Source organism: Macaca fascicularis, chromosome X (assembly GCF_037993035.2).
Source record: "Macaca fascicularis isolate 582-1 chromosome X, T2T-MFA8v1.1".
Taxonomy (NCBI): Eukaryota; Metazoa; Chordata; class Mammalia; order Primates; family Cercopithecidae; genus Macaca; species Macaca fascicularis.
The window spans coordinates 6,879,382-6,897,914 of record NC_088395.1 but is presented as its reverse complement, the minus strand read 5'-3'; the positions used below and the strand labels follow the sequence as shown (position 1 = coordinate 6,897,914).

At 40.2% G+C, this 18,533-nt stretch overlaps 1 protein-coding gene and 1 long non-coding RNA gene across 7 annotated transcripts in view; one reads left to right on the top strand and one right to left on the bottom strand.

The window, feature by feature from the left end:
* Positions 1-9,476, top strand: LOC135969160 (uncharacterized). The gene is made up of 4 exons (XR_010584230.2): positions 1-95; positions 405-531; positions 3,846-3,921; positions 9,345-9,476. It is a non-coding gene; the product is annotated as an uncharacterized lncRNA (long non-coding RNA).
* STS (steroid sulfatase) overlaps positions 1-18,533 on the bottom strand; it is a 285,243-nt gene that overhangs the window by 182,144 nt on the left and 84,566 nt on the right. The window lies entirely within an intron of this gene.

Sequence of the window (18,533 nt, the reverse complement as noted above, 5' to 3'; positions counted from 1 at the left end):
AGAGCTTATGTTGGCAACAAATATGAGGAGGTTGCTCAACAGGTTTCCCAGCCAGAGAGAGGCCTAGCTTGGTTCCCTGGAAGGGAAGGTGGCAGGTAGGTGTGCAGTGTGGTAGCCTGAGGTCTTACTTACTCAATATCAATGTCCTTCTAGTCTTCACATCGGCAGTAGTAATGCTTAAGCTAATATTTATGCTTGGAAAGAAATGAGAAACTGCCTGTTTCTTTTCTTTCCTTCTTTTTTTTTTTTTTTTTTTAAGCATGGTTTAAGACTATGGGCTTTACACTACCAAAAGCTGACATGAACTTAGAGGCTGGCTTGAGAGCAAATCACAACATTCAGATAATATAACTTCAGTTTGAAAAGCTCTTGCAAATCATGCATCCCAATTCTCTTATTTTCAGATGGGGAAACAAAGACTCAGAGAGATTGGCTGGTAATGGTGGCTCACACCAATAATCCCAGTGCTTTGGGAGGCTGAGGAGGGAAGATTGGCGGAGGTCAGGAGTTTGAGACCAGCCTGGGAAATATGTAAGTTCCTATCTCTACAAAAAAATTTAAAATTTTTCTGGGCGTGGTGGTGCATGTCTGTAGTTCCGGCTACTTGAGAGGCTGAGGCAGGAGAATTGCTTGAGCCCAGGAGTTCGAGACTGCAGCGAGCTCTGATGGCGCCATTGTACTCCAGCCTGGTTGACAGAGTGAGACTCCTTCTAATTAATTAATCAATTAAATAAAGAATACAGACTTTCTACAACCAAAACCTGGCATGAATGTAAAGCCTGTCTGGAGATCATATAACAACATCCATATAATATTCAGGTAATATAATATCAGTTAGAAAAGACCAGGCAAATCATGTATCCCAATTCTCTTACTTTCAGGAGAGAAAACAAAGACCCAGAGAGATTCAATGAATTGCCCTAGTCATACTCATAGCAAGCTGTGGTTTCTAGACTAGCACCCAGGACTCCTTATGGCTCTTCTCTCTCAGATTGTCCCTGGAACCCAGTATTTCTAGGGTTTTTCAGCATTCCACATGGTGGAGACTTCAGTGCTTTTCTAATTACTCAAGCAGTTCCCTTGGCTACTGAATAATGCCTGTCATTTCCCAGGGCTCTGTAGTGATGCCTCCTGCTCCTGCTGATAGAAACAGGTCTTGCCTAAAGGACCTCACAACCACTGCCCACCCAGTCTGAGTCCCACCACTGGTGGCTGATGATAAGGATACTGAGCTCCGTCTCATGGGCTCCAGGATTTAACACTGCTAAAGCCCCTCCTGCTGCCAGCTGGTTGGCTCCTGTACTGGTCACTCCTGAAGCTGCCAGTTATATGCTGCTGATGCCCTAAGCTCCTAACATTCCATGTAGATTTCAGTAAAAGCACACTTCACTTTTTTCCCCCTTCGATTAACCTACTACTGCTTGGAACCTGAGAATTAGGTAGACTTCCCTGCTGAGTGATTGATGGACATGGGTCTGAATGTCAACCCATTTTTCTAATGCAGGCTCCCTGGCTGTGACCCATATTGCTTCTCGGCCTAAACTTGGAACGAATCCCTTCCCAACAGGCTTCTTTATCTCAGTAAAACAGACTTTTGTGGGGCTTCCACCTTGGGTCTGAAGACATGTCTGTATCCTGGATAGAATACACCTTAGGCATAGGTTGGGCTGACAACTATAAATGCATGCTATATGCCAATTATGTCTATAAAAATAAGCTTTGTTCCCATTAAAAATGGGTGGTAATTATTATTTTTAAAGAAGTTCTCCATCCCAGGGGAATTTGGAATGATTATTTAATAGATACAGAGTTTCAGTTTTGCAAGATGAAAATGATTCTAGAGATGGATAGTGGTGATGGCTGCAAAACAGTGTGAACATACTTAATTCCACTTAAAAATGGTTAAGATGGAAAATTTTATGTTATGTGTATTTTGTCACAATTATAAATAGAAATAAATCAAAAAAACAAGTTAAGAAAAGTTCTTATAATGTTAAATTTGAAATGGAAATAATAAAATGAACTTATTAGTTAAAATAATGCAATCCTTTCTCTGACCCACTGGTATTCAGTGAGGCCATGTATCTTGCATTGGCCTTACAGAGACCACAGTATACTTGTTCTGCCTTGATTTGGAGCTCAACCATGTTGATTTGTCTTAGCCAATGGGATGCTATCAGATATGAGAGAAACAGAGATGTTATGCTTGCATGTTTAGCTTGGTCCTGTTGTACTTTTGCCATCACCACAAGAAGCTCTTTCTCTAGTATGTGCTACCTCCCTTTCAGCCTGAGCCCCAGAATAAATGCATTTGTAGCAGACGCAGCCCAACAGGCAGGCTGGTGCTTGTTTGTTTCAGCCAACAAACAAACCAGTGAGAATATACACTGTTGTGTTAATCTATTGAGCTTGGGAGAGAATTAGTACATGACATTATTGTGGCAACAATTCACTGAGATACTATATTATCTGAATTGACAGTTTGCAAAAACAGACAAAGGGTATGCACTGCAAATGTTGATAGAATACATATAATTAGGGTTCGGAGAAAATCAACAACATTTTGAAGTAGAATTTTTTGGGTTTGTTTTCATGTGTGTTCACCTTGTCTTCCCATTAAGTATTTATAATCTCTCAATTTTCTTTAGCAGTTCTCCCCCATGGCCCTGTGAGTGAATAAATATTCACTAAATCACTTAATTGAGCCTTAGTAAAGGAGTACACACAAATGGAAATTACCCAGGATAATGGGTTCCATTACAGGTCATGAATGGTATTAAACCAGGATTTCTCAACCTCTGTACTATTGACATTTGGGGATGGATGATTTGTTAGTGTAGGGGCCTGTCCCGTGCATTGGAGGATATTCAGCACATCTCTAGCCTCTACCCACTATATGCCAGTAGCATGTATAACTCCCCTCAGTTATGAGATCCAAAGATGTCTCCAGACTCTACCAGCCATTGCTGGGAGAACGGGAGACAAAAATTTCCCCTGCTTGAATACTACTCTATTACAGCAAAAGAGGAAGCTGGTGTGAGACAGTAGACATTCAGTAATGAGAGAGAACTCAGTGTCAACTATGTTTTCCTCTTAGCTCCAAGAGAAGTATTTTTTCTTACAACATCCTATACAGTTGTTCCATACAATCATCAACTCTATGTTCTTACAGCTGCACTCTTAGAATGTGAAGTATTTTGAGAAGCATGATATTTTTTAAAGAAGACAGAGTAAATGTGGGAAGCTATGTGACCGGCAGTCTGGGGGTACTTCCTTCACACATGACACTACTAATCATAGTCAATCACCTCTCTCCCTCCTGATCCACTCAATTCTTCTTATCTACATTGAGTTGGTACTTCTGTTATTCAGTTAGATTACTAAACTTTGCAAAGTGATTGAGTGATTGACTATCTTACTCTTATTTATTCAAATAAATAGGGCAAAAGAGTTTTTTGTTTAAGTCTCTTCACTTTTATCTCCTTGGGAGACTTAAGTCCATGGGACTAATTCTAGAATTCAAGGATGTGTTTGATGGTCACATTCACTTTCTATGAGAGAGGAAAATGTTTATATGAAAATACACACACACACACACACACACACACACACTTGCTATATTTAGATTATTCAGCTCAGCTCTGTCATTAACTATTACCATAGAATTATTTTATGTGACACACTTATGTTTTATTTATAATTTATGACATTCATTTGACATGAATTCTATACAAAGTCTGAAATGAAATGATTTAGTCCCTGGCATAGGCCTTGCATCTTTTCTCTTTTAAAATAGGGCAGAAATAAACTACCCCTTATCTCATCATAAAATTATTATTTTGCAGCTAAAGATCTGTAATGGCTTCACGCTGGCCTAAGACACAGACTGAGAGTGTAACTAATGGATCATCTCCTTCCTGGGTGAGAATTATCATCCCTTAAACATCATTAACATAAAATCCCATGCAATACCCTGCTACCTTCCTTGCAGACTGCGAACACTGTGCTGGGCAGGACCCACAGCTAAGTTGAAAGCCTCTCCCAAATCTTAACTCCTTAAACACAAATTTGGTAACAAAGAGTGAACAATGGCTTATCTTGTGAACAGGTTTTCTAAGGCTAGGCTCAAGATGATGTGTGCTCTAACAAATGTTCTTTTTATTAGAAACACTATCCCTTTCTTGGAGCAGCCATTTTGAGACAATTCTTCATTGCGTTCAACATCTGTTAATTCTTTGGCTGGCAAATCCAGGCTCTAGCCCCACATCTGTGACAGAGAAATTGCAAATATGAGCAAATATATCTGTACAAGTGCTGCATGCTTCTGTTTAAACAGCTAGGTGAATGTAATGAAGGGTGAACTCTCCTACCTTCAACACTGCGATCCTAACAATGGACCTCATATTGGAGTGAGGTGAGGAAAGGCTGAAGAATAAGAGAAGGGCAGAGATAATTTGGAGAGGCCAATCTTTAGCCCCCATCCCCAGCTTGCATATGACTTATCTGGGGACACCGTCTCAGATTCCTTGCATGGGAGGAAGTTCCCCTTTTCTTATCACTGTGCATTTCTTTCTCAGCACTAATGATACAAGCAAGTGCAGTTTTAGTTATTTTGTGTTTAAGCTTCCCTGCTGCACTGGAAGCATTCTGCAGCCAGGAAGAAGTCTAAGTGCCTCCTGGCTATGTACCTACCATCCTCTCTCATGCTTGGCACACATAAATAGTCACTATTTGTGGACTAGGCAAATGAATAAATAATGACAGAGAAGGGTTGTAAATCTGAGATCAGATTATTGTTCCCCTTCCTAATTAGACTGTAGACACCATGTGAGCAGGGGCTGGTTAAGCAAGTATCAAAGAAAGCCACATTAAATCAAAAATGTATGTTTATTCTGTTTAATTAAAAGGCCCTCATGCCAGTTCAACCAGAGAGGAAATTAAGCAGGGCCATGCACTATTTTTTAAATGGTTGGAAGGTTTTACGGGGCACAGAGAAGGCTCAAAAATTAGCATCCGTCTTTAAATATGAAGAGTGAGACACACTAGAGATTTTTAAGATAACTGAAAACACCATTAATAATGCCCATGAAAAGCTCAGGGTTGGAGCATCGGGGTCCCTAAGTAGATTTAATGGCTTACAAATCCATAACTAATACCAGGAATTTGCAAAAGAGTGAGTTTAATAACCTCCTGTCCCCATAAGAGTGCAACATATAGCATTCATATCAGAGAAGGCTAGAGCCAGGAGGCTGTGTTCTGTGTCTCTGCTTCATTACTAGGTTCCTGTTTCACTTCATACAGGAAATAAATACATAGCTTTTCTTATTTTAAAATAACAGCTTTTCGAGTGCTTAGTATGTACCAAGCACTGTAACTGCTTTGCCTACTTCTTAACTAATTTCTCCTGTGTGAAAAAAATAACATGGGAACACGTTTTTATCATGAGTTGATATTTGACTTACGGAACTCAGATTTTGTTAATAGTGTTTCTCAGCCTCAACACTATTGACATGTGGACTGGATGAGTCTTTATTGGTGGGGAGCGGGGCTGTTCTGTGCATTGTAGGATGTTTAGCACCATCCCTGGCCTCTACCCACTAAACCCCAACAGGATGCTGTCCCCAACTTCTCTGTTCTCCCGTAGTTGTGAAATAAAAAATGTCCTCCAGATATTGCCAAATGTCCTCTGGGGAACACAACTGCTTCCAGCTGAAACCACTGAGTTAGTGCTAGCATGTTACCCACTCTATCATCTGTAGAATTTTCACCTTCTGGACATAACAGAATCGCAATTCATTCCCTCTGCTCCTATATGTAGGCAGACCAGCATCTACCCAAGGATTTGGAAATGCCAAACCATTTGAGTAGGTGCAAATTTCTCATTTGTACCCACAAGTGCACCTCCAATGTTAACAGACAATGTTTCTCAGGTATAATATACTTCCGCAAGCTATGGAAGCCCTTAAATTCCAATGCACATAGGCAACCACCTCCAAAAAGGCTCTTCAAGGAAAACATTAGGCTGCAAGCATTCCTTCTTCTCATGCCTTCTAAGTTGCTTATTCTGTCACTTGTCCATGTGGCAAATCTTTTGCTACCTTACATTTTTATCAGGAGTTATACTCTGCACAACAGCATCATGTTCCTTGCCTGTCTGAACCCCAAAGAATCCTTACTCCTACACATTGGTCATTGGGAGCCATACCCTTCTTCTTTTTTTCTTAGACAGTCTCACTCTGTTGCCAAGGTTGGAGTGGAGTGGTGTGATCTCAACTCACTGCAGCCTCTGACGCCCGGGTTCAAGCGATTCTCCTACCTTAGCCTCCCGATTAGCTGGGATTACAGGTGCCTGCCACCGCACCTGGCTAATCTTTTATTTATTTATTTATTTATTTATTTATTTATTTATTTATTTATTTATTTTGTTAGTAGAGATGGGGTTTTGCCATGTTGGCTAGGCAGGTCTCGAACTCCTGAGCTCAAGTGATCCACCCGCCTCGGACTCCCAAAGTGCTGGGATTACAGGCGTGAGCCACCGCTCCCAGCCTGGGAAACAAACTTATCTCTCTCTCCCCTGACCTACTTCCAATAGTCCTCTCACCTCCCTCCCTTTTCGGGATCTCCCCCTTTCATAAAAAGCAAACGCAGATCACCACGATTCTTCCTGCAAGATAACCAACCCAGGGAATGTGATAGTCTCTGTTTTTGTTGCAGCTACTCTCTCATTCCTAACTCTCCTTAGTTCTCTTTTTGGTGGCTTTTATTCTCTGCTTGTCAAGAACTAGCAGAATGAGAGGAAAAATAAGAGTCAGAGCTCTGGCCTCATCTCAGGCCACCAGCTATGAGTCTTTAGGAGGCATGTTCTCCTTGTGAATCACTCTTCTGCACATCACCCTAAGATGTCACCTTGACCATGGGGGAGTCACTTGGGATACTAGCAATAAAAGGTTTCCAAAAGGCAACCAGATGCAGTAGATTACACCTGTAATCCCAGCAGTTTGGGAGGCTAAGGCAGGAGAATTGTTTGAGCTCAGGAGTTCAAGATCAGCTTGAGGAACATAGCAAGACCCCATCTCTACAAAGAATTTAAAAAATAGCTGGGTGTGGTGGCACATGCCTGTAGTCCCAGCTAATCAGGAGGCTGAGACAGGAGGATGGCCTGAGCCCAGGAGTTTGAGGCTGCAGTGAGTTATGATTGTGCCACTGCACTCTACTCTGGGTGACAGAGCAAGACCCTGCCCTACCTGACTCCCAGAAATGTTTCCAAAATAATAAAGGGCTAGACAAATGTAACTTATTAGGATCATTTTAGTCTAGCTACACCTTTCCAGTGGAAAGCAATTCACTGACAATTCAACCAAATCCATTTCAATTCCACAAACACAGGGCAAAACCTAGAAAGATGACATTATAGCAGTCCTATGGTGGTTCTATGATTGTATGAGACACACAGTCACCCTGCAAGACTCTAACAGGCCAAATGAGGAAACCCACAAGTACAAAACCCACTAAAGTGGGCAGTGGAGTCAGAAATGCAGTTTCTGCTATTCAGGTTTTCATTCTCTCTCCCCTGCTTGCTAGCAGTGAAACCACAAGCTATATATTTAGCTTGTTTTCTTTTCTGTAAGAGAGGAATAATAATACAAGTATTATTTTGAGGATAAAACTACACACTTAGGGCCTTTTTAATTTTTATTAATTAATTAATTTACTTATTTTGAGACAGGGTATCACTTTTTCACCCAGGCTGGAGTGCTGTGGCATGATCACAGCTCACGGCAGCCTCAACCTCCCAGGCTCAAGTAATCCTCCCACCTCAGCCTCCCAAGTAGCTGGGATTACAAGGGCACAGCACCATGACCAGCTAATTTTTATTTTTATTTTTTTTTATAGAGACAGGGTCTCTCCTTCTGGGTTCTTAGTACTTATTGATTCAGCAAGGGAATCATAGTAAGAGGCCATAGTTGTTCATTATAGTTATTTAATAATATTAAGTTACTATTAACTTATAACGTTCTTATTATTTAAAGTACAATTATTAATAATAAAATGTTATGTAGAGTATAATAAGTACAGTAGTAGAGTTTTGAACAAAAATGTGGTCGGCCAATTAAAAGTGGCCCCAGTGACTTCCTTTCTGGTATTCACATCTGATACATTCCCCACCTGTTGAGTATGGGCTAGACCTAGTGATTTACTTCCAAAGAGTAGGATATGGAAAAAGTGATGAGATGTCACTCTGTGATTGGGTTGTAAAAGATTATGACTTCTATCTTGCTGGCAAACTAGATATTGCTTGCTGGCTGTGGATGAAGTAAGTGGCCATTGTGGAGAGACCCATGTTATAAGAAAAAGAGAGAAGTGTCCAGCCAACAGGTGGCAAAAAAAATGAGGCTTTCAGGTGAACATCCTGCAAGGAACTAAGTCCTGCCTACAACTATCTGAATGAGCTTGGGAAGAGATCCTGCCACTTTTGAACCACAGATGAGACCACAGCCATGGCACCTGAAGTAGCCTGAAAGAGACCTAGAAGTTGAGGAGGATCCAGCTAAGCTATGCCTGGATTTTTGACCCACAGAAACAATGAGATAACAAACGCGAGTTGCTTTGAGCTGCTAAGTTTTGGGGTAATTTGTTACACAGTAGTAGATAACTCCAATAGCTTGAGGTGAGGAGTTCAATGTTGTCAGTGAGGACGGGAAAAAAGCTCCCCAGGACAGCAGCTCTGAAATGTCATGTTGAATTTATTTTAAGAACATGTTTCATTAGTAATGAGTCTCAGAATTTATATAAGCAATTTAAGGACACATGTCTCAGCTCAGCAACCATGTAAAAATGAATTTTTGTTTTATAACTGAAAGTTGAAAGCACCTGAATTAGAAAAGGGCATTTAGGGTAGCCCAAAGGGAAATGGCTAAAAAAGAGATTAAATAGAGCAAAATTCAGGCTCTGTATGAGCACTAACTAAAAGCTCACCAAAAAAAACTAGCTATTTAGAGACCTACTTTGGGCTATTGCACTTTGTGATTTTTGTACACAAAAATTGATTTTTTAAATAAATGTTTTGTTGTATTTTTAGTATTATAAATGTACAAAAGAGAAAGCATCAACCAGTCACTCAGAAAGCCACTCAGGTAATATGGGTGTGTTTCTCTCCGTGCTCTTTGTTTTCTATCATTATTGTATAAGTTGCTGATGTTGCAGTATTCCTACAAACTGTGTGCATTGATTGGTTGGTTATTTTTTCCATGCAAAACTCTGACTGTGAGGTGGAGGAGAGGTCAGGATAAATCATCATGATCAGACATGGAGGGCATTTACCTTTTTTCTTTCTTTTATTTTAGGTTGGGGGCATTTATCTTTATTCGGAAGTGATGAAGCAGAGATTGAGGACACGAGGGGTGACAGGCATGGTTTTGTTACACTCCCGCAGGCATTCTGGTTGCTCCCTGGCAGAAGGGTTGCGCATAAACTGGAGTGGATCCCACGACAATGGTCATAGCCCCCCAAGGAAGCTGGTCCAGACTAGCACAGGGGCAGGCGGGAGTGAACTGGAGAGAACTGAGCCGATTTTAGACACAATCAACACAAGCTGGTAATTGCCTGGATGTGAAGTGTCAGAAAGAGGCAACAATCAATGATGACTTCAGCCTTGCCCCTTGGAAAGATACTGGTCCCATTAGCTGGGTAGGGAACAATTAAAAATATTGGAGGATTAAGATTATGAATTCGTTCCACACCAAGATGCCACCATAGAAGGGATCCATTATACACACACACACACACACACACACACAGATATGTGTGTGTGTGTGTGTGTGTGTGTGTGCGCTCCTTGGAGAAGATTCATTTCCATTTTCTATGCTATGTGGTGAAAGGGTTAGTTCAGGTGCAGACCATTTTATTGAAATTGAACCCAATAGGATAAAAGCCCATTAATAATTTTTCATGTCTATATTAATCTCTGAATCATAAAATGATTTTGGTTAGCTCAGTGTGACAGCATATCATTCATTATACCTCCAAAATGTGCCCGGGGGTAGATATTATCAGGACTAGGATGAGAAATACCATCTAGCCCAATTAAGAAGGTGTGAAAAATTTAAGTTTGTTAGGAGCCACTTAAGGCCAGTCAGGGTGGCTCATACCTGTAATCCCAGCAATTTGGGAGGTCAAGGCAGGTGGATCACTTGAGGTCAGGAGTTTGAGACCAGCCTGGTCAACATGGTGAGACCCCATCTCTACTAGAAGTACAAAAAATCTGCCGGGCGTGGTGGCACATGCCTGCAGTCCCAGCTACTCGGGAGGCTGAGGCAGGAGAATTGCTTGAGGCTGGCAGGCGGAGGTTGCAGTGAGCTGAGATAGTGACACAGCACTCCAGCCTGGGCAACAGAGTGAGAGGGACTCGGTCTCAAAAACAGTGACACAGCACTCCAGTCTGGGCGACAGAGTGAGAGAGACTCAGTCTCAAAAAACAAAAAGAGCCACTTAGAATCCCACTGCATATAAATTATTACCAGTAGAAGTAATTGGACTTTGCTTTTTCTTTCCTACAAGCCTGGCTTAGAACAAGGTATTGATAAAGAGGTTTCACAAAATTGAAACAGAGTCAGTTGACATAAAAGTATTTAAAAATTAAATAAAGCTGCTCCACTCCAAAATATGAAGAACACGGCACATTAACTTCTGAAAAACTGCATAATTTTCCCTTTAAAAATTATTTTTCTGAACAAAGTTAATTTGGCAAAAGAGCATGAAATTTTTTTTTGTGTGTGGAGAAAGTAGCTATTCCTAGAACAGCATTATTAGGAAGGAGACAGACAAAGGAACATTTTTATAACTAGAGATGTAATTATATTAAATTTGTTCATTAAAAGAAAATTAACAATGTGCTTACATAACCGAAACTTTACCACAGCAAAGAAAATGTTCCTGATCTATTTGCTCGACAGGGAAGAAGGCTTATTAAAAACAGAGAAAAATTTGCACGACAAACAATATTTTTTAGAAGAAAAGCAGCTTTGTTCAATCCAAGGTATGTACAGTGGTGAAATTTGATTCACAAAGTGCTACTATCCAACAAAGGTCCTGTTTTAAATCGATAAAGAAAAATAGTCTGACATGAGGACAGCAAAAACCCATTCTGAAATTGTGTCTAAACAGACTTTTCTATAGATTTAAATACCTATTTAAATCACTTGTGATTTTTCTAAAATAAATGTTCACATTTTACTGATTTAGCGAATCTGTTTCTATCATTTCAATACAATCAATTATACCTAGCAGAGTTAAATTCATTATAATATACAGAGTATTAATAAAATACTAATTATAAAAATTATGTTTCAAAAAGTAAGTCTTGCCTAACCTATTTGTTTACATTTGAAGTCTTTAGAAGGGTTTGGGGCACACTAAATGTTGCATGTGTGAAGATTCTATTGGCTCCTGCTGATTTTTTAATTTTTTAAATTAAAAAAAAATTTTTTTAGAGATAAGGTCTCACTCTGTCACCCAGATGGGAGCACAGTGGTATGATCACAGCTCACTGCAGCCGTGAACTCCCCGGCTCAAGCAATCCTCCTGCCTTAGCCTCCTGAGTAGCTGGGACAACAGGCATGCACCACCACACCTAGCTAATTTTTAAAAAAATTTTTGTAGAGATGGGTTCTCGCTATGTACTCCAGGTTTATCACAAACTGTTGGAGTCATGAAATCCTCCCACCTTGGCCTCCTGTGTAGCTGGGATTACAGGTGTCAGCAACCACTCCTGGCTTTCTCCTTATTTTCCCCCTTCTCTGTTATTGCTCCAGTTGATGCATCATGAGATGGAGGGGAGGACACTGAGCAATGGATCCAGAGATGGCGGCTGCCATCCTAGTGCTGCTGCTAACTAGCTGTCAACATTGGACATGTCACCCATTCTTTGCAAGTCTCTGTTTCTACAGCTGTACAATAAAAAGGCTCCTATCATGTCTAAAACCCTTTGATGTTTATGCCTCTATAATCTGATGCTTTTTCTCTGAATCTACTTGGAGCTAAGGAGATGGAATCAGTGTAAATGTCCATCAATGATGATTGGATATAAACAATGTGCTATATATATATATATATATCACACATTGTGTGTATACACACACACCATGGAATACTACTCAGCCATAAAAAAGAATGGGCTCATGTCTTTTGCAGCAACATGGATGAAACTGGAGGACAGTTCATCCATGTTGCTGCAAAAGACATGTAAACAATGTACTCACATAACAGGAACTTTACCACAGCAAAGAAAACGTTCCCTAGTGAAATGATTCAGAAACAAAAGTAAAAAAGCTCATGTTCTCACTCACAAGTGAGAGGTATACAATGAGTACACACAGACAGAGTGGAATAATAGACATTGAAGACTATTGAAGATGGGAGTGTGGGAAGCAGTGAAGGAGAAAATACTACTTATTGGGTACAATGTATATTATTTGGATGATGGGGGCAATGGTACACTAAAAGTCCAGACTTCACGACACAATATATTCATGCAACACAACAGCACTTGTACTCCTAAATCCATAAAAATAAAAAATAAGCAAATGCTAATCTCTTCCACAAACACCCTCACAGACACACTCAGTAATAATGCTTTACTGGCTATCTGGGCATTCCTTAGCTCAGTCAAGTTGATGCATGAAATTAACCATCACAACATACAATGCAATATTATTCTTACAGTATTATTCTTGCAATATTCTTAACCTTACAAAATGAAGAAATCTTGCAATATGCAATAACACAGATGAACTTTAAAACATGTTGAGGCCAGGCCTGGTGGCTCACACCTGTAATCCCAGCACTTTGGGAGGCTGAGGTGGGTGGACCACTTGAGGCCAGGAGTTCAAGACCAGCCTGGTCAACATGGTGAAACCCCGTCTCTACTAAGAACAACAACAACAAAAAGTGTGTGTGTGTGTGTGTGTGCATGTTTGTATTTAAAAGGCCTTCATGTTTTGTTGTTTTGTTTTTCTCTCCTAAGAACTTGTCTTTTTTTTTTTTTTTTTGAGCAAAACTTTGGTTTTTTGGGGGGTTCTGCCCAGAATTGAGAAATCTAGTTAAAATATAGATAGTCCTTATCTAAATAAAATTGGTCTCCTTATGCAATCATATAATAGATTTGTGTAATTTTATGTTTGATTTGCTCAAAGAAAAATAAAAGGATCTCCCTCTAGCAACACCAGACCTTTTCTCTCTCTACCTTATGATGTAAATTTGCTGTTTGATTTTTACTTGAGTGGTTTCCTTTAACATGCAATTTTAAGGCTATTTAGCTGACAACCACCTAGGGCTGTAAAACAGGTTATCAAGAATCTGAAAGTCTAAGATAGAAAAAGAAAAAAAGAATGGTCTTTATGGATCTATAAAATGTACTTCTATTTGCATACCTAATGCGTCCATGTATTTATGCGTTGTGTACACAATGTTTCACTACTAAAAATATATAAAAGAGCTCTAATTAATTGGCTTGAAGAAAAATAAAAGCACTTAAATACTTTATCAGGAAAAAAAAGGACTAGTCAAATGCTTTTTCAAGTTGATATAACTTAAGTAAAACCTTAAATAAATAAGCTAGCTTTAAAATTATTGGTAAGTAATATTAGAAATTTCTTAAGAATTGTCAGCATGTATTGTTTGCATTTATTAATTAAGCAATGTCATACTTATCCCTGTCAAATACTATAAGGTGCCAAATTTTGGCATAGGGGTTAAAAACTAAAAACCCAGCCGAAAACAGAATGACCTTTGCTTGTGTAATTTTTTTTTTTTTTTTTTTTTTTTTTTTGAGACGGAGTCTCGCTTTGTCGCCCAGGCTGGAGTGCAGTGGCCGGATCTCAGCTCACTGCAAGCTCCGCCTCCCGGGTTTACGCCATTCTCCTGCCTCAGCCTCCCGAGTAGCTGGGACTACAGGCGCCCACCACCTCGCCCGGCTAGTTTTTTTTTTGTATTTTTAGTAGAGACGGGGTTTCACCATATTAGCCAGGATGGTCTCGATCTCCTGACCTCGTGATCCGCCCGTCTCGGCCTCCCAAAGTGCTGGGATTACAGGCTTGAGCCACCGCGCCCGGCCTGCTTGTGTAATTTTTAATAAATAAGACATTGATATTGGTTTAATGAAAATAGCTACATCTTGAATAATTCAGTAAAATTACCATAACTTCTAATCTTGTGGCTTTAGGCAGTCTAGTCCACAGGCAGTAAGGAGGTTTGTTTTGGGAAAGGGCTGTTATCATCTCTGTTTCAAAGCTAATCTATAAACTAAGTTCCTGCCAAAGTTAGTTTGACCTATGCCCAGGAATGAACAAGGACAGCTTGGAGGTTAAGAGCCAGATGGAGTCAGTTAGGTCAAATCTTTTTTCACTGTCTCAGTTATAATTTTGCAATGGCGGTTTCATAACTTTAAATCGTAACTATCACAGTCTTCATAAATAATCTAGGTAAACAATTAAAATAAAATAATTAGGTAAATGTAATAGGATAAATACTTGGAAACAAATTGGCCATAATTTAGAATATAAAGTTATATTAAATTAAATAACAGATTTCATTATTTGGGTATTTTCCAATAAATATATATTATAGAAAAACATTGTTGCTGAAAAAAAGGTGAACATGTTTTGTCTAATTCAAAGCTTATCTAAAGGTTATATATAAAACAAGGTAAAAGGAACCAGAACACAAAAAGAGCTAGCACATTCGCATTCACAAATGTGTAATAACCAACACTGGATATCTCTGCTATGACTTCAATTTCCTTTAATTTCCCTATACTTTTCAGAAGACTAATTTTTATTTGAGACAGGGTCTCACTGTTTCCCAGGCTAGAATGCAGTGGCATGATCACAGCTCACTGCAGCCTCAACCTCCTGGGCTCAAGCAATGCTCCCACCCAAGTAGCTGAGACCAATGGCACAAGTCACTGTGTCTCTCTGGCCAATATTTAAAAATTTTTTTGTAAAGATGGGATCTTGCCATGTTGCCCAGGCTGGTCCTGAACTCCCGGGCTCATGATTCTCCCACTTTAGCCCCTCAAAGAGCTGGGATTACAGGTGTGAGCCAATGGACCCGGCTAACTAAATATTTTTCAAACAGTTTTCCTGAAGGTTCAAGGTTTCAAACATAAGTGCATACCACAGACCAAAGCAACTGGAATTAATTGTAACAATGCTTGTTACCTTGGTGTAAGCTCCTTATCCCTGTTAGTTTAGTAAATGTATGAACTTGGGATACACTTGAGTGCTGTCATAGGCAGGATACTTCTGTTGCAATTTTGGTTTTAACCTCTCCAATGAGATCCAGAAGGTCCATTATGTGTAATATTTGTGCTCTCCCTGAGGCAAGATATAAATGGTGCTCACCACAAAGCTACCATGTGGAAGGAGCCATTTCTCTCTTGCTCAGATCCAAGACCTCGACCCAACCTCCAAATCCAAATGCTTTGCTATGAACCACTCATCACAGCTTACCTAGTATTTTCATTTATTTACAAGGTACCAAATTTGATGGAGAGGACTGTGTTCCATAGTGGTCCTAAACGTTCTGGGGAATCTGAAAACATTCCTCTCTGGCATGTTAAGAGGCCACCATATTTGGAGAGTTCTTGGCACTGTAGAACAGTGCGATGGTTCATGATGGCGGGATTTGAAGAAGAGGTTTAGAAGGCTATGTTTAAATGACCTCTTCACTGATAATAGCGAATTATAGAAGGATTTTGTAAGAAAAAAAAAACACATCTAGAAACATATATTGAAACTTTGATACTTAACACAGGATGAGCCTAAGACTTTTTCTTTCTCCTGTGAAGGATCACATTCAAGAACAATAAAGTCCCTGTGAGGATGAGGATAGTCTTTACATCCTCCCAGTGCCTAAAGGATGCTGAAGTTTGAAGTCATTGGTTGGGTCACAGATTTCAGAGGGGGAGTGTTTTAAAGAAGCCAAGGTTCCCAGAGACTGCCTTAAGAATGACAGTGAGCTAAGAGAGTTCAGAGCTGCCTCTGACTGGAGCGTCAATTTTCCCTCCTTGGCCAACATCTGCTCTCCCATATAGGCTCTGTCCCAGTCCTACAGCTCCACCACCCTTTTATTTGCTGTGTCCCTCTATTTCCTTTCCTGTTAAACCAAGAGAAGTCCCTTTCCTTGCATGTCGGCAACAGAGTCACTCAGTCTGGCCTTAGAAGGAAATGATGGTGGATGTCTGGGACGTGCAGGAAAGGAGCTCTGGGCAGAATTCAATCTCCTGTGAGAGTTCTTTGAGGACCAGTACTGGAGACAATAATAAAGTGTTATTCTGCCCCCTGAGGGCATCTCTGTGCCCAGAGTTTTTCCAGAGACCTCACAGGAAGCTTTGGTCACGACAGGTTTTTGATATTAGCATTTTCCAGGGTCCCCTGGATGAAACACCATAGAGCATTCCCATCTCATCTGACTTTCCAGCATTTGATAACCAGGGGTTATGTCACGGGGGAAATCAGGCAGGATGAAACCATGGGCAGCAGGTAGAAAAGGAGAGAAAATAAAATACACACAAGTTTGAGGAGTAGAGAAAGCAAAGGACTTGGGAATGGTGTGAAGTGCTTCCACACATTCAATACACATCAGCATCTGCGCTGTCAATATCAGAGGGCCTCTGGGATTTAACAACCAGATGACGAAACAAGACAAAGATAGCTCAAACCATCTTGGCTCAGCTGCTCCGTGGATGAGCATTTTCCAGGATCAGTGGATGGCCAGGCTATTGTTATTCTTACCTCCCACTGCAGCAAGCTAGTTAACCCTCTGTGTTAAAGGTATTCCATAGACACGGTAATCAGCCTGGGTATCTGTCATAGGAAGACAAGGATGGGAAGCCCTAACCTGTACACTGAGCTCCTTCCCCTGAACAAGCTGTCTCATAATTGCTGCTCCTTTTTCAGGGGTCATAAATTGGTACAGACAGTTATGATGATCTATAAATAAAAAGATGTAGAAGAATTTTGTAAAAATTGCTTTGGTAATTAGATGACCAGCAGGTGACCTGCGTTGGTGAAAATGTAAACTAGTACAGCCACTATAAAAAACAGTATGGAGACTTCTCAAAAAACTAAAACTAGAACTGCCATATGATCCAGCAAGCCCACTACTGAGTATTTATCTAAAGGGAAATATATCAGTGTGTCAAAGGAAGTCCTCCTATATTACTCCGTTTTCTTACTGCTATAAGAAATATCTTTGTGAGGCTGAGGCAGGCAGAACACTTGAGGTCAGGAGTTTAAGACCAGCCTGGCCAACATGATGAAACCCCATCTCTACTAAAAATACAAAAATTAGTCAGGTGTGCTGGCATGTGCCTGTAATCCCAGCTGCTTGGGAGCCTGAGGCAGGAGAATTGCTTGAACCCAGGAGACGGAGGTTGCAGTGAGCCGAGATCATGCCATTGCACTCCAGCCTGGGTGAAGAAGTGAGACTCTGTCCCAAAAAAAAAAAAAAAAAAAAAAAGAGAAAGAAATATCTGAGACTGAGTACTTCATAAAGGAAAGAGGTTTAACTGGCTCACTGTTCCACATGGCTGAGGAGGTCTCAGGAAACTCACAATCATGGTGGAAGGTGATAGGGAAGGAGAGACCTTCTTTGCATGGCTACAGGAGAGAGAAGTGCAGAACAAAGTAGGGAGAAGCCCCTTATAAAACCATCAGATCTTGTGAGAACTCACTCACTACGATGAGAACAGCATGGGGGGACCACCCCCATGATCCAATCACCTCCCATGAGGTCCCTCTCCCAACATGTGGGGATTATAATTTGGATTACAATTCAAGATGAGATTTGCGGTGGGGACACAGCCAAACCATATCACCTGCACTCCCTTGTTTACTGCATCACTATTCACAATAGCAAAGCTATGGACCCAACCTAAGTGTCCATCACCAGATGAATGGATATAGGAAATGTGGTATATCTACATAATGGAATATTACTTGGTCTTTAAAAAAGCATGAAATCCTGTAATTTGCAGCAGCATGGATGGAACTAGAGGTCATTATGTTAAGTGAAATAAGCCAGGCACGGAAAGCCAAATACCACATGTTCCCAGTCATATGTGGAAACTAAAAAAGTTGATCTCACAGAGGTAGAGAGTAGAATGATAGACACCAGAGGCAAGGAAGGGTGTAGGGGGTGGGGGCAATGAAGAGATGGTTAATGGGTACAAAAATACAGTTATATGAAGGAATAAGTTCTAGTTCCATAGCAGAGAAGGGTGACTATAGTTAAAAACAATATATTGTATATTTCAAAATAGCTAGAAGAGAGGATTTGAAATGTTCCCAGCACACAGAAATGATAAACACTCAAAGTGAGGGATACCCCATATACCCTGACTTAATCATTACACATTCTATGCATGTAACAAAATTTCACATGTACCCCATAAATATGTACAAACATAATGTACCAAAAAATAATTAAAACATCATTTTCCTAGGTTCAAAGTCCAGCTTGAGGAGGATGCAATA